We start from the raw sequence: 10435 nt of genomic DNA on the forward strand, positions 1-10435 counted from the left end.
AGCATTAAGCAATCTTTTCTTAAAATCTGAGACAAATAATTGAGGTTTCTCCAGAACAAAGGAGCTGTGCAAACAAGGTACAGCAGTTTGCAACTTGTGTGCATTCATTTCCTGCCTTTGTACCTGATGAGTTTGAAAGTGCTCATCAGCAGTCAGAATTTTGACTTACCCAGGGGCAGATGCTGGCTGCAGTGCGCTGTTCCTTCTGTGATGGATGTGTTCAGTGTTGCCAGAAATAATTATGCAGGGAGGGATTGTGAGACATTGGAGAGAGGTCTTCATTTAGATGTATTATGCAACTCAAATGATGAAAAGCAAATCACTAGAAAGTGATTTTTGCACAGACCAATTGATGCATTTAAGAGTTCAAAATTAAAGTTTAAGAGTATTTGTAACTTAATGTACAAGTAAACTGTTAACTGCGTGATATGGCTTCAATGTACAAAAAATAAGGGAGAAAATGTATGCCAAAACTTTGGGAAAGGCTTTCCAACCTAGTTAATGTTCTAAATCCTAATAGGTTAATTGTGAGTCCTAAGACATATCTCTTCCTGGGTTTCTTCAATGCCCTCTTTAAGTTGTAGGCTGCAGGAGGCTCATGGATAACAAACTATCTAAAAGGAACTTAAATTATTTAAGTATTTGCTTTTATGCACACACACACACACACACACACACACACACACACACCCTTACACCCTTAATTAAATGTGAACCAAATGCTCCACTTATATCCTATTAGTTGGGTTCAATGATTACTCCATCAAATTCTGGACAATGACAAGTCTATCAAATCTTTTCTCCTTGCCTTTTTAAATAATTTCATTAAATTAAAACAATGTGTAACTGAATCACCCAAGACCTACCTTGTGAAATTGTTGGGAATATTGTGAGCCCATCAGTTTGTTAGACCATACCTTTGTCTGCATTCCTAACTCTCAAGGTATCCCTTCCTTAGTTGTATTGCCTTTCAACATGTAAATAAATATGGTGGCATTAAAATTTGGAGGGGGGGAACTATTTACTGAACTTGGAATAAGGCCTCATGGGGGTTACAGGTGATGGAGATACAAGTGCTGCCCTCAAGCTGTAATCTTCCAGCAGAAGGAATATTGGGACAAGGTACTCTTTTTATTTTGGGGAATTTTAATATTGTATTTTAAGGGATTTGATTTAAGTCATACCTGAATGGTTTAGTGGTTTTCCCTACTTTCTTCAATTTAAGTCTGAATTTGGTAATAAGGAGTTCATGATCTGAGCCACAGTCAGCTCCTGGTCTTGTTTTTGTTGACTGTATAGAGCTTCTCCATCTTTGGCTGCAAAGAATATAATCAATCTGATTTCGGTGTTGACCATCTAGTGATGTCCATGTATAGAGTCTTCTCTTGTGTTGTTGGAAGAGGGTGTTTGCTATGACCAGTGCCTTTTCTTGGCAAAACTCTATTAGTCTTTGCCCTGCTTCATTCCATATTCCAAGGCCAAATTTGCCTGTTACTCCAGGTATTTCTTGACTTCCTACTTTTGCATTCCAGTCCCCTATAATGAAAAGCACATCTTTTTTGGGTATTAGTTCTAAAAGGTCTTGTAGGTCTTCATAGAACCGTTCAACTTCAGCTTCTTCAGCATTACTGGTTGGGGCATAGACTTGGATTACTGTGATATTGAATGGTTTGCTTGGAAATGAACAGAGATCATTCTGTCGTTTTTGAGATTGCATCCAAGTATGCATTTCGGACTCTTTTGTTGACCATGATGTCTACTCCATTTCCTCTGAGGGATTCCTGCCCACAGTAGTAGATATAATGGTCATCTGAGTTAAATTCACCCATTCCAGTTCATTTCAGTTCGCTGAATCCTAGAATGTCGACATTCACTCTTGCCATCTCTTGTTTGACCACTTCCAATTTGCCTTGATTCATGGACCTGACATTCCAGGTTCCTATGCAATATTGCTCTTTACAGCATTGGATCTTGCTTCTATCACCAGTCACACTCACAGCTGGGTATTCTTTTTGCTTTGAGTCCATCCCTTCATTCTTTCTTTCATTCATTCATAAAGTGGAAGTTAGAAATAGATTTAAGGGCCTAGATCTGATAGATAGAGGGCCTGATGAACCATGGAATGAGGATCGTGACATTGTACAGGAGACAGGTATCAAGACCATCCCCATGGAAAAGAAGTGCAAAAAACCAAAATGGCTGTCTGGGGAGGCCTTACAAATAGCTGTGAAAAGAAGAGAAGTGAAAAGCAAAGGAGAAAAGGAAAGATATAAGCATCTGAATGCAGAGTTCCAAAGAATAGCAAGGAGAGATAAGAAAGCCTTCCTCAGCGATCAATACAAAGAAATAGAGGAAAACAACAAAATGGGAAAGACTAGAGATCTCTTCAAGAAAAGTAGAGATACCAAGAGAACATTTCATGCAAAGATGGGCTCGATAAAGGACAGAAATGGTATGGACCTAACAGAAGCAGAAGATATTAAGAAGAGGTGGCAAGAATACACAGAAGAACTGTACAAAAAAGATCTTCAGGACCCAGATAATCATGATGGTGTGATCACTGACCTAGAGCCAGACATCCTGGAATGTGAAGTCAAGTGGGCCTTAGGAAGCATCACTATGAACAAAGCTAGTGGAGATGATGTAATTCCAGTTGAGCTATTTCAAACTCTGAAAGATGATGCTGTGAAAGTGCTGCACTCAATATGCCAGCAAATTTGGAAAACTCAGCAGTGGCCACAGGACTGGAAAAGGTCAGTTTCAATTTGAAACCCAAAGAAAGGCAATGCCAAAGAAGGCACAAACTACCACACAATTGCACTCATGTCACATGCTAGTAAAGTAATGCTCAAATTTCTCCAAGCCAGTCTTCAGCAATATGTGAACTGTGAACTTCCTGATGTTCAAGCTGGTTTTACAAAAGGCAAAGGAACCAGAGACCAAATTGCCAACATCCACTGGATCATGGAAAAAGCAAGAGAGTTCCAGAAAAACATCTATTTCTGCTTTGTTGACTATGCCTAAGCCTTTGACTGTGTGGCTCACAATGAACAGTGGAAAATTCTGAAAGAGATGGGAATACCAGACCACCTGACTTGCCTCTTGAGAAATCTGTGTGCAGGTCAGGAAGCAACAGTTAGAACTGGACATGGAACAACAGACTGGTTCCAAATAGGAAAAGGAGTACATCAAGGCTGTATATTGTCACCCTGTTTATTTAACTTCTATGCAGAGTACATCATGAGAAATGCTGGACTGGAAGAAGCACAAGCTGGAATCAAGATTGCCAGGAGAAATATCAATAACCTTAGATATGCAGATGACACCACCCTTATGGCAGAAAGTGAAGAGGAACTAAAAAGCCTCTTGATGAAAGTCAAAGAGGAGAGTGAAAAAGTTGGCTTAAAGCTCAGCATTCAGAAAATGAAGATTATGGCGTCCGATCCCATCACTTCATGGGAAATAAATGGGGAAACAGGGGAAACAGTGTCAGACTTTATTTTTTTGAGCTCCAAAATCACTGCAGATGATGACTGCAGCCATGAAATTAAAAGATGCTTACTCTTTGGAAGGAAAGTTATGACCAACCTAGATAGCATATTCAAAAGCAGAGACATTACTTTGCCAAGAAAGGTCTGTCTAGTCAAGGCTATGGTTTTTCCCATGGTCATGTATGGATGTGAGAGTTGGACTGTGAGGAAGGCTGAGCACCAAAGAATTGATGCTTTTAAACTGTGCTGTTGGAGAAAACTCTTGAGAGTCGGACTGCAAGGACATCAAACCAGTCCATTCTGAAGGAGATCAGCCCTGGGATTTCTTTGGAGGGAATGAGGCTGAAGCTGAAACTCCAGTACTTTGGCCACCTGTTGCAAAGAGTTGACTCATTGGAAAAGACTCTGATGCTGGGAGGGATTGGGGGCAGGAAGAGAAGGGGATGACAGAGGGTGAGATGGCTGGATGGTATCACTGACTCAATGGTCATGAGTCTGGGTGAACTCCAGGAGTTTGTGATGGACAGGGAGGCCTGGCGTGCTGCGATTCATGGGGTTGCCAAGAGTTGGACACAACTGAGTGACTGAAATGAACTGAATATTATATTTTATAGAGCCATGTATATATAAAGTAATATTTTAACATGTAATCAACACAGCAAGATTATCAATGAAATATTTTATCCATTTCCTTTTAAAAAATATTTTAATTGGAGGCTAGTTACTTGGCAATATTGTGGTGGTTTTCTCCCCTATATTGACATGAATCAGCCACAGGTGTACACGTGTCCCCCATCCCATCCCTTTGGGTTGTCCCAGCGCACCAGCTTTGAGTGTCCTGTTTCATGCATCAACCTTGGACTGGTGATCTATTTCATATATCATAATATACATGTTTCAAGGCTATTCTCTCAAATCATCCCACTCTCACCTTCTACCACAGAATCCAAAAATCTGTTCTTTATATCTGTGAGGAACAAGGTACTCTTGAGGGGAGTCAACATCATTAACCATGGGAGCACAGAGTGGTCAAAGGAACAGTCTCGAAAACCTCAGAGACAAGTGAGGCCTTGAGTTAGATCTCAAGCCAGGGCCAGTATTTCAATAGGCTGACTTAGGAATGGGGAAAGACCACTCCTGGGGGATGAAGGAGCTTGAACTAAGACCCAGAGAGAAGATTGGGAAGGAAGTCGAATCTGCTGCTTTGCGGGGTTCAGGGGAGAAGAGTGATGGTGTCTTGTGTGTCAAGAATCACCTACATACGATTTTCACATTTAACACTTCTGAAATTGGGATACATCTTTGAATCAATTTTATACTTACTAGTATAAAAATGTTCATGTTTAGAAACATCCAATAGATATAGATTTAATAATATACGGTAGCTACTATTACTATTAATTGTAAGAAAACAAGAGAGGTTACCCTTGATGAGAGTGGCTGCGGGAAACAAAGGTGGAAAGGGTATTGACTTTCTCTTTAAACATTTGTTTGGATTTTTAACAACATAGGTATATTATATGAGCTTTGTCATCAGGACTGTCTTCCACAGAGAATATAACACAAAGTGTTCTCTTTGTGTCACAGTTTTATTGAAAATTAAACCCATAAATGTTAGATTGTTTTCAAATAGGTATTATTTGATGAATATTTGTGTTAGGCACTGGTGATACAGTATTTCATTTGATCCTTACCATAGCTTGATGAGCTCTGTCCTGTTCGTATCCACGCTGGACTCGTGAGAGATCAGAAGCCAGGGTCACACAGCAGGGAAGACAGGAGCCCAGCTGTGAGTGTGGAGGGCAAGAACAAGGTGGGAGGTGCCCTACAAGTTCCAAAGTGCTGTGCGTCCTTCACCTCAGGCTGTCTCCAAACTGACCTGAGAGGCAGGAGTGAGATGACTCACATTCTACAGAAAAAAACCAATAAAGCAAAGCAAAACCTGCTCCTAGTGGTAATGAAGTGGGGATGACAGGGATAGACAGAGATGTAATGGGGAAAGCCAGTTGTTGTCACTGTTGACTTGGGGTCTTTGCTCAATTCTTCAAAATAGATCCACTTCCAAGGATCAAAATAGTCTCTCTAGAGCTGGATATTTCCCCCGGAATGAGCCCCAGCCCCAGAAAGGCCCCTGGGCCTCATCTGCCCTGCCTCAGGCAACCTGCCTTCACTTCTCAGAATCTGTCTCAAGAGGCGAATCAGAGCCTCCACCTCCTCTCTGAGACTGACTCACCGCATAAGTCTCTTATCTGGATCAAGAGCTCAGATGTGAGGCACAGAATTCTCAAGGGTCCCTCATACCCCTTGGTACCCAGCAATTTTTCTAAATATTTTAACTTTCTTTTCAAGTTCAAAGGATTCATTAACAAAGTAAAATGCTTATTACAAATAAGCAATTTTGATATTTGATAGAGAATTATCTAACTCACTTCCAAAATGCAGTCACTAAAAGAATAGAGAAATAGAAACAGTAGAGGAGAGTAACAGCACATACATCACCTAACTGGGTAGACACTTCCAGACTCAAGCATTGCTGGGAAGTCCCGTGTAACAGCAATCTGGAGTCCCAGTTGGGGAAAAGTCCTGGGCAGAGCATCCACTCCCTGAGTGAGAATTCAAATTGCCATTCTGAGAGTTCCTGCTTACAAAACCAGGCCACAAACTGACAGCATCATCGGTTTGTGACAAATTCCTGCTCTAGTTTCAAGTTAATCTTTTTATAATTCTATTTGTTTTATCTTTCAAGTCAAAGGATTTTGTTAAGTCCCAGGCATGGTTGGCCAAACCACCTCCAGAGGCTCAAGAATTCCAAGAATTCCAAGAACTTATTTATTGTGCCACGGCTTGTACTCGCAAGTAGGCACGTAATCAGGGCACTGTCCAGACAAGCCAGAAGCAAAGTCAGAAGGCCTGTTCTGCTTTCTTGTCTCTGAAACCTGTATAAGACTACTGCCATTTAATTTCTCTAGTACCACCCCTGTCCCAGCACTGGAAGTGGTCAGTTTTCAGTCCAATCCCAAAGAAAGGCAATGCCAAAGAGTCCTCAAACTACCGCACAACTGCACTCATCTCTCAAGTTAGTAATGCTCAAAATTCTCCAAGCCAGTCTTCAGCAATAAGTGAACTATGAACTTCCAGATGTTCAAGCTTGTTTTAGAAAAGGCAGAGGAACCAGAGATCAAATTGCCAACACCCGCTGCATCATGGAAAAAGCAAGAGAGTTCCAGGAAAACATCTATTTCTGCTTTATTGAATATGTCAAAGCCTTTGACTGTGTGGATCACAACAAACGGTGGAAAATTCTGAAAGAGATGGGAATACCAGACCACCTGACCTGCCTCTTGAGAAATCTGTGTGCAGGTCAGGAAGCAACAGTTAGAACTGGACATGGAACAACAGACTGGTTCCAAATAGGAAAAGGAGTACGTCAAGGCTGTATATTGTCACCCTGTTTATTTAACTTCTCTGCAGAGTACATCATGAGAAATGCTCGAATGGAAGAAGCACAAGCTGGAATCAAGATTGCCAGGAGAAATATCAATAACCTTAGATATGCAGATGACACCACCCTTATGGCAGAAAGTGAAGAGGAACTAAAAAGCCTCTTGATGAAAGTCAAAGAGGAGAGTGAAAAAGTTGGCTTAAAGCTCAGCATTCAGAAAATGAAGATTATGGCGTCCGATCCCATCACTTCATGGGAAATAAATGGGGAAACAGGGGAAACAGTGTCAGACTTTATTTTTTTGAGCTCCAAAATCACTGCAGATGATGACTGCAGCCATGAAATTAAAAGACGCTTACTCCTTGGAAGGAAAGTTATGACCAACCTAGATAGCATATTCAAAAGCAGAGACATTACTTTGCCAAGAAAGGTCTGTCTAGTCAAGGCTATGGTTTTTCCCATGGTCATGTATGGATGTGAGAGTTGGACTGTGAGGAAGGCTGAGCGCCAAAGAATTGATGCTTTTAAACTGTGCTGTTGGAGAAAACTCTTGAGAGTCGGACTGCAAGGACATCAAACCAGTCCATTCTGAAGGAGATCAGCCCTGGGATTTCTTTGGAGGGAATGAGGCTGAAGCTGAAACTCCAGTACTTTGGCCACCTGTTGCAAAGAGTTGACTCATTGGAAAAGACTCTGATGCTGGGAGGGATTGGGGGCAGGAAGAGAAGGGGATGACAGAGGGTGAGATGGCTGGATGGTATCACTGACTCGATGGTCATGAGTCTGAGTGAACTCCAGGAGTTTGTGATGGACAGGGAGGCCTGGCGTGCTGCGATTCATGGGGTTGCCAAGAGTTGGACACAACTGAGTGACTGAAATGAACTGAATATTATATTTTATAGAGCCATGTATATATAAAGTAATATTTTAACATGTAATCAACACAGCAAGATTATCAATGAAATATTTTATCCATTTCCTTTTAAAAAATATTTTAATTGGAGGCTAGTTACTTGGCAATATTGTGGTGGTTTTCTCCCCTATATTGACATGAATCAGCCACAGGTGTACACGTGTCCCCCATCCCTTCCCTCTGGGTTGTCCCAGCGCACCAGCTTTGAGTGTCCTGTTTCATGCATCAAACTTGGACTGGTGATCTATTTTACATATCATAATACACATGTTTCAAGGCTATTCTCTCAAATCATCCCACTCTCACCTTCTACCACAGAATCCAAAAATCTGTTCTTTATATCTGTGAGGAACAAGGTACTCTTGAGGGGAGTCAACATCATTAACCATGGGAGCACAGAGTGGTCAAAGGAACAGTCTCGAAAACCTCAGAGACAAGTGAGGCCTTGAGTTAGATCTCAAGCCAGGGCCAGTATTTCAATAGGCTGACTTAGGAATGGGGAAAGACCGCTCTTGGGGGATGAAGGAGCTTGAACTAAGACCCAGAGAGAAGACTGGGAAGGAAGACGAATCTGCTGCTATGCGGGGTTCAGGGGAGAAGAGTGATGGTGTCTTGTGTGTCAAGAATCCCCTACATACGATTTTCACATTTAACACTTCTGAAATTGGCATACATCTTTGAATCAATTTTATACTTACTAGTATAAAAATGTTCATGTTTACAAACATCCAACAGATGTAGATTTAATTATATACGGTAGCTACTATTACTATTAATTGTAAGAAAACAAGAGAGGTTACCCTTGATGAGAGTGGCTGCGGGAAACAAAGGTGGAAAGGGTATTGACTTTCTCTTTAAACATTTGTTTGGATTTTTAACAACATAGGTATATTATATGAGCTTTGTCATCAGGACTGTCTTCCACAGAGAATATAACACAAAGTGTTCTCTTTGTGTCACAGTTTTATTGAAAATTAAACCCATAAATGTTAGATTGTTTTCAAATAGGTATTATTTGATGAATATTTGTGTTAGGCACTGGTGATACAGTATTTCATTTGATCCTTACCATAGCTTGATGAGCTCTGTCCTGTTCGTATCCACGCTGGACTCGTGAGAGATCAGAAGCCAGGGTCACACAGCAGGGAAGACAGGAGCCCAGCTGTGAGTGTGGAGGGCAAGAACAAGGTGGGAGGTGCCCTACAAGTTCCAAAGTGCTGTGCGTCCTTCACCTCAGGCTGTCTCCAAACTGACCTGAGAGGCAGGAGTGAGATGACTCACATTCTACAGAAAAAACCAATAAAGCAAAGCAAAACCTGCTCCTAGTGGTAATGAAGTGGGGATGACAGGGATAGACAGAGATGTAATGGGGAAAGCCAGTTGTTGTCACTGTTGACTTGGGGTCTTTGCTCAATTCTTCAAAATAGATCCACTTCCAAGGATCAAAATAGTCTCTCTAGAGCTGGATATTTCCCCCGGAATGAGCCCCAGCCCCAGAAAGGCCCCTGGGCCTCATCTGCCCTGCCTCAGGCAACCTGCCTTCACTTCTCAGAATCTGTCTCAAGAGGCGAATCAGAGCCTCCACCTCCTCTCTGAGACTGACTCACCGCATAAGTCTCTTATCTGGATCAAGAACTCAGATGTGAGGCACAGAATTCTCAAGGGTCCCTCATACCCCTTGGTACCCAGCTATTTTTCTAAATATTTTAACTTTCTTTTCAAGTTCAAAGGATTCATTAACAAAGTAAAATGCTTATTACAAATAAGCAATTTTGATATTTGATAGAGAATTATCTAACTCACTTCCAAAATACAGTCACTAAAAGAATAGAGAAATAGAAACAGTAGAGGAGAGTAACAGCACATACATCACCTAACTGGGTAGACACTTCCAGACTCAAGCATTGCTGGGAAGTCCCGTGTAACAGCAATCTGGAGTCCCAGTTGGGGAAAAGTCCTGGGCAGAGCATCCACTCCCTGAGTGAGAATTCAAATTGCCATTCTGAGAGTTCCTGCTTACAAAACCAGGCCACAAACTGACAGCATCATCGGTTTGTGACAAATTCCTGCTCTAGTTTCAAGTTAATCTTTTTATAATTCTATTTGTTTTATCTTTCAAGTCAAAGGATTTTGTTAAGTCCCAGGCAGGGTTGGCCAAACCACCTCCAGAGGCTCAAGAATTCCAAGAATTCCAAGAACTTATTTATTGTGCCATGGCTTGTCCTCACAAGTAGGCACATAATCAGGGCACTGTCCAGGCAAGTCAGAAGCAAAGTCAGAAGGCCTGTTCTGCTTTCTTGTCTCTGAAACCTGTATAAGACTACTGCCATTTAATTTCTCTAGTACCACCCCTGTCCCAGCACTGGAAATGGTCAGTTTTCATTCCAATCCCAAAGAAAGGCAATGCCAAAAAGTGCTCAAACTACCGCACAACTGCACTCATCTCTCAAGCTAGTAATGCTCAAAACTCTCCAAGCCAGTCTTCAGCAATAAGTGAACTACGAACTCCCAGATGTTCAAGCTTGTTTTAGAAAAGGCAGAGGAACCAGAGATCAAATTGCCAACACGCGCTGGATCATGGAAAAAGCA

General features: G+C 41.5%; 2 long non-coding RNA genes across 2 annotated transcripts in view; both read right to left on the reverse strand.

The window, feature by feature from the left end:
* Window positions 1-6317, reverse strand: part of LOC132344827 (uncharacterized) — a 50090-nt gene extending 43773 nt beyond the window's left edge. The window contains exons 1-2 of the long non-coding RNA XR_009493845.1: window positions 5986-6317; window positions 5186-5370 (exon numbers count right to left, since the gene is read on the reverse strand). This is a non-coding gene — a long non-coding RNA (uncharacterized lncRNA). The remainder of the gene's footprint in view (window positions 1-5185; window positions 5371-5985) is intronic.
* Window positions 6318-8777: 2460 nt separating this feature from the next.
* LOC132344983 (uncharacterized) lies at window positions 8778-10192 on the reverse strand. Its single transcript, XR_009494082.1, has 2 exons — window positions 9715-10192; window positions 8778-9100 (listed from the first exon to the last, which is right to left on the reverse strand). It is a non-coding gene; the product is annotated as an uncharacterized lncRNA (long non-coding RNA).
* Between the last annotated feature and the right edge of the window lie 243 nt (window positions 10193-10435).

This window comes from Bos taurus, chromosome 3 (assembly GCF_002263795.3).
Source record: "Bos taurus isolate L1 Dominette 01449 registration number 42190680 breed Hereford chromosome 3, ARS-UCD2.0, whole genome shotgun sequence".
NCBI classification, from domain to species: domain Eukaryota; kingdom Metazoa; phylum Chordata; class Mammalia; order Artiodactyla; family Bovidae; genus Bos; species Bos taurus.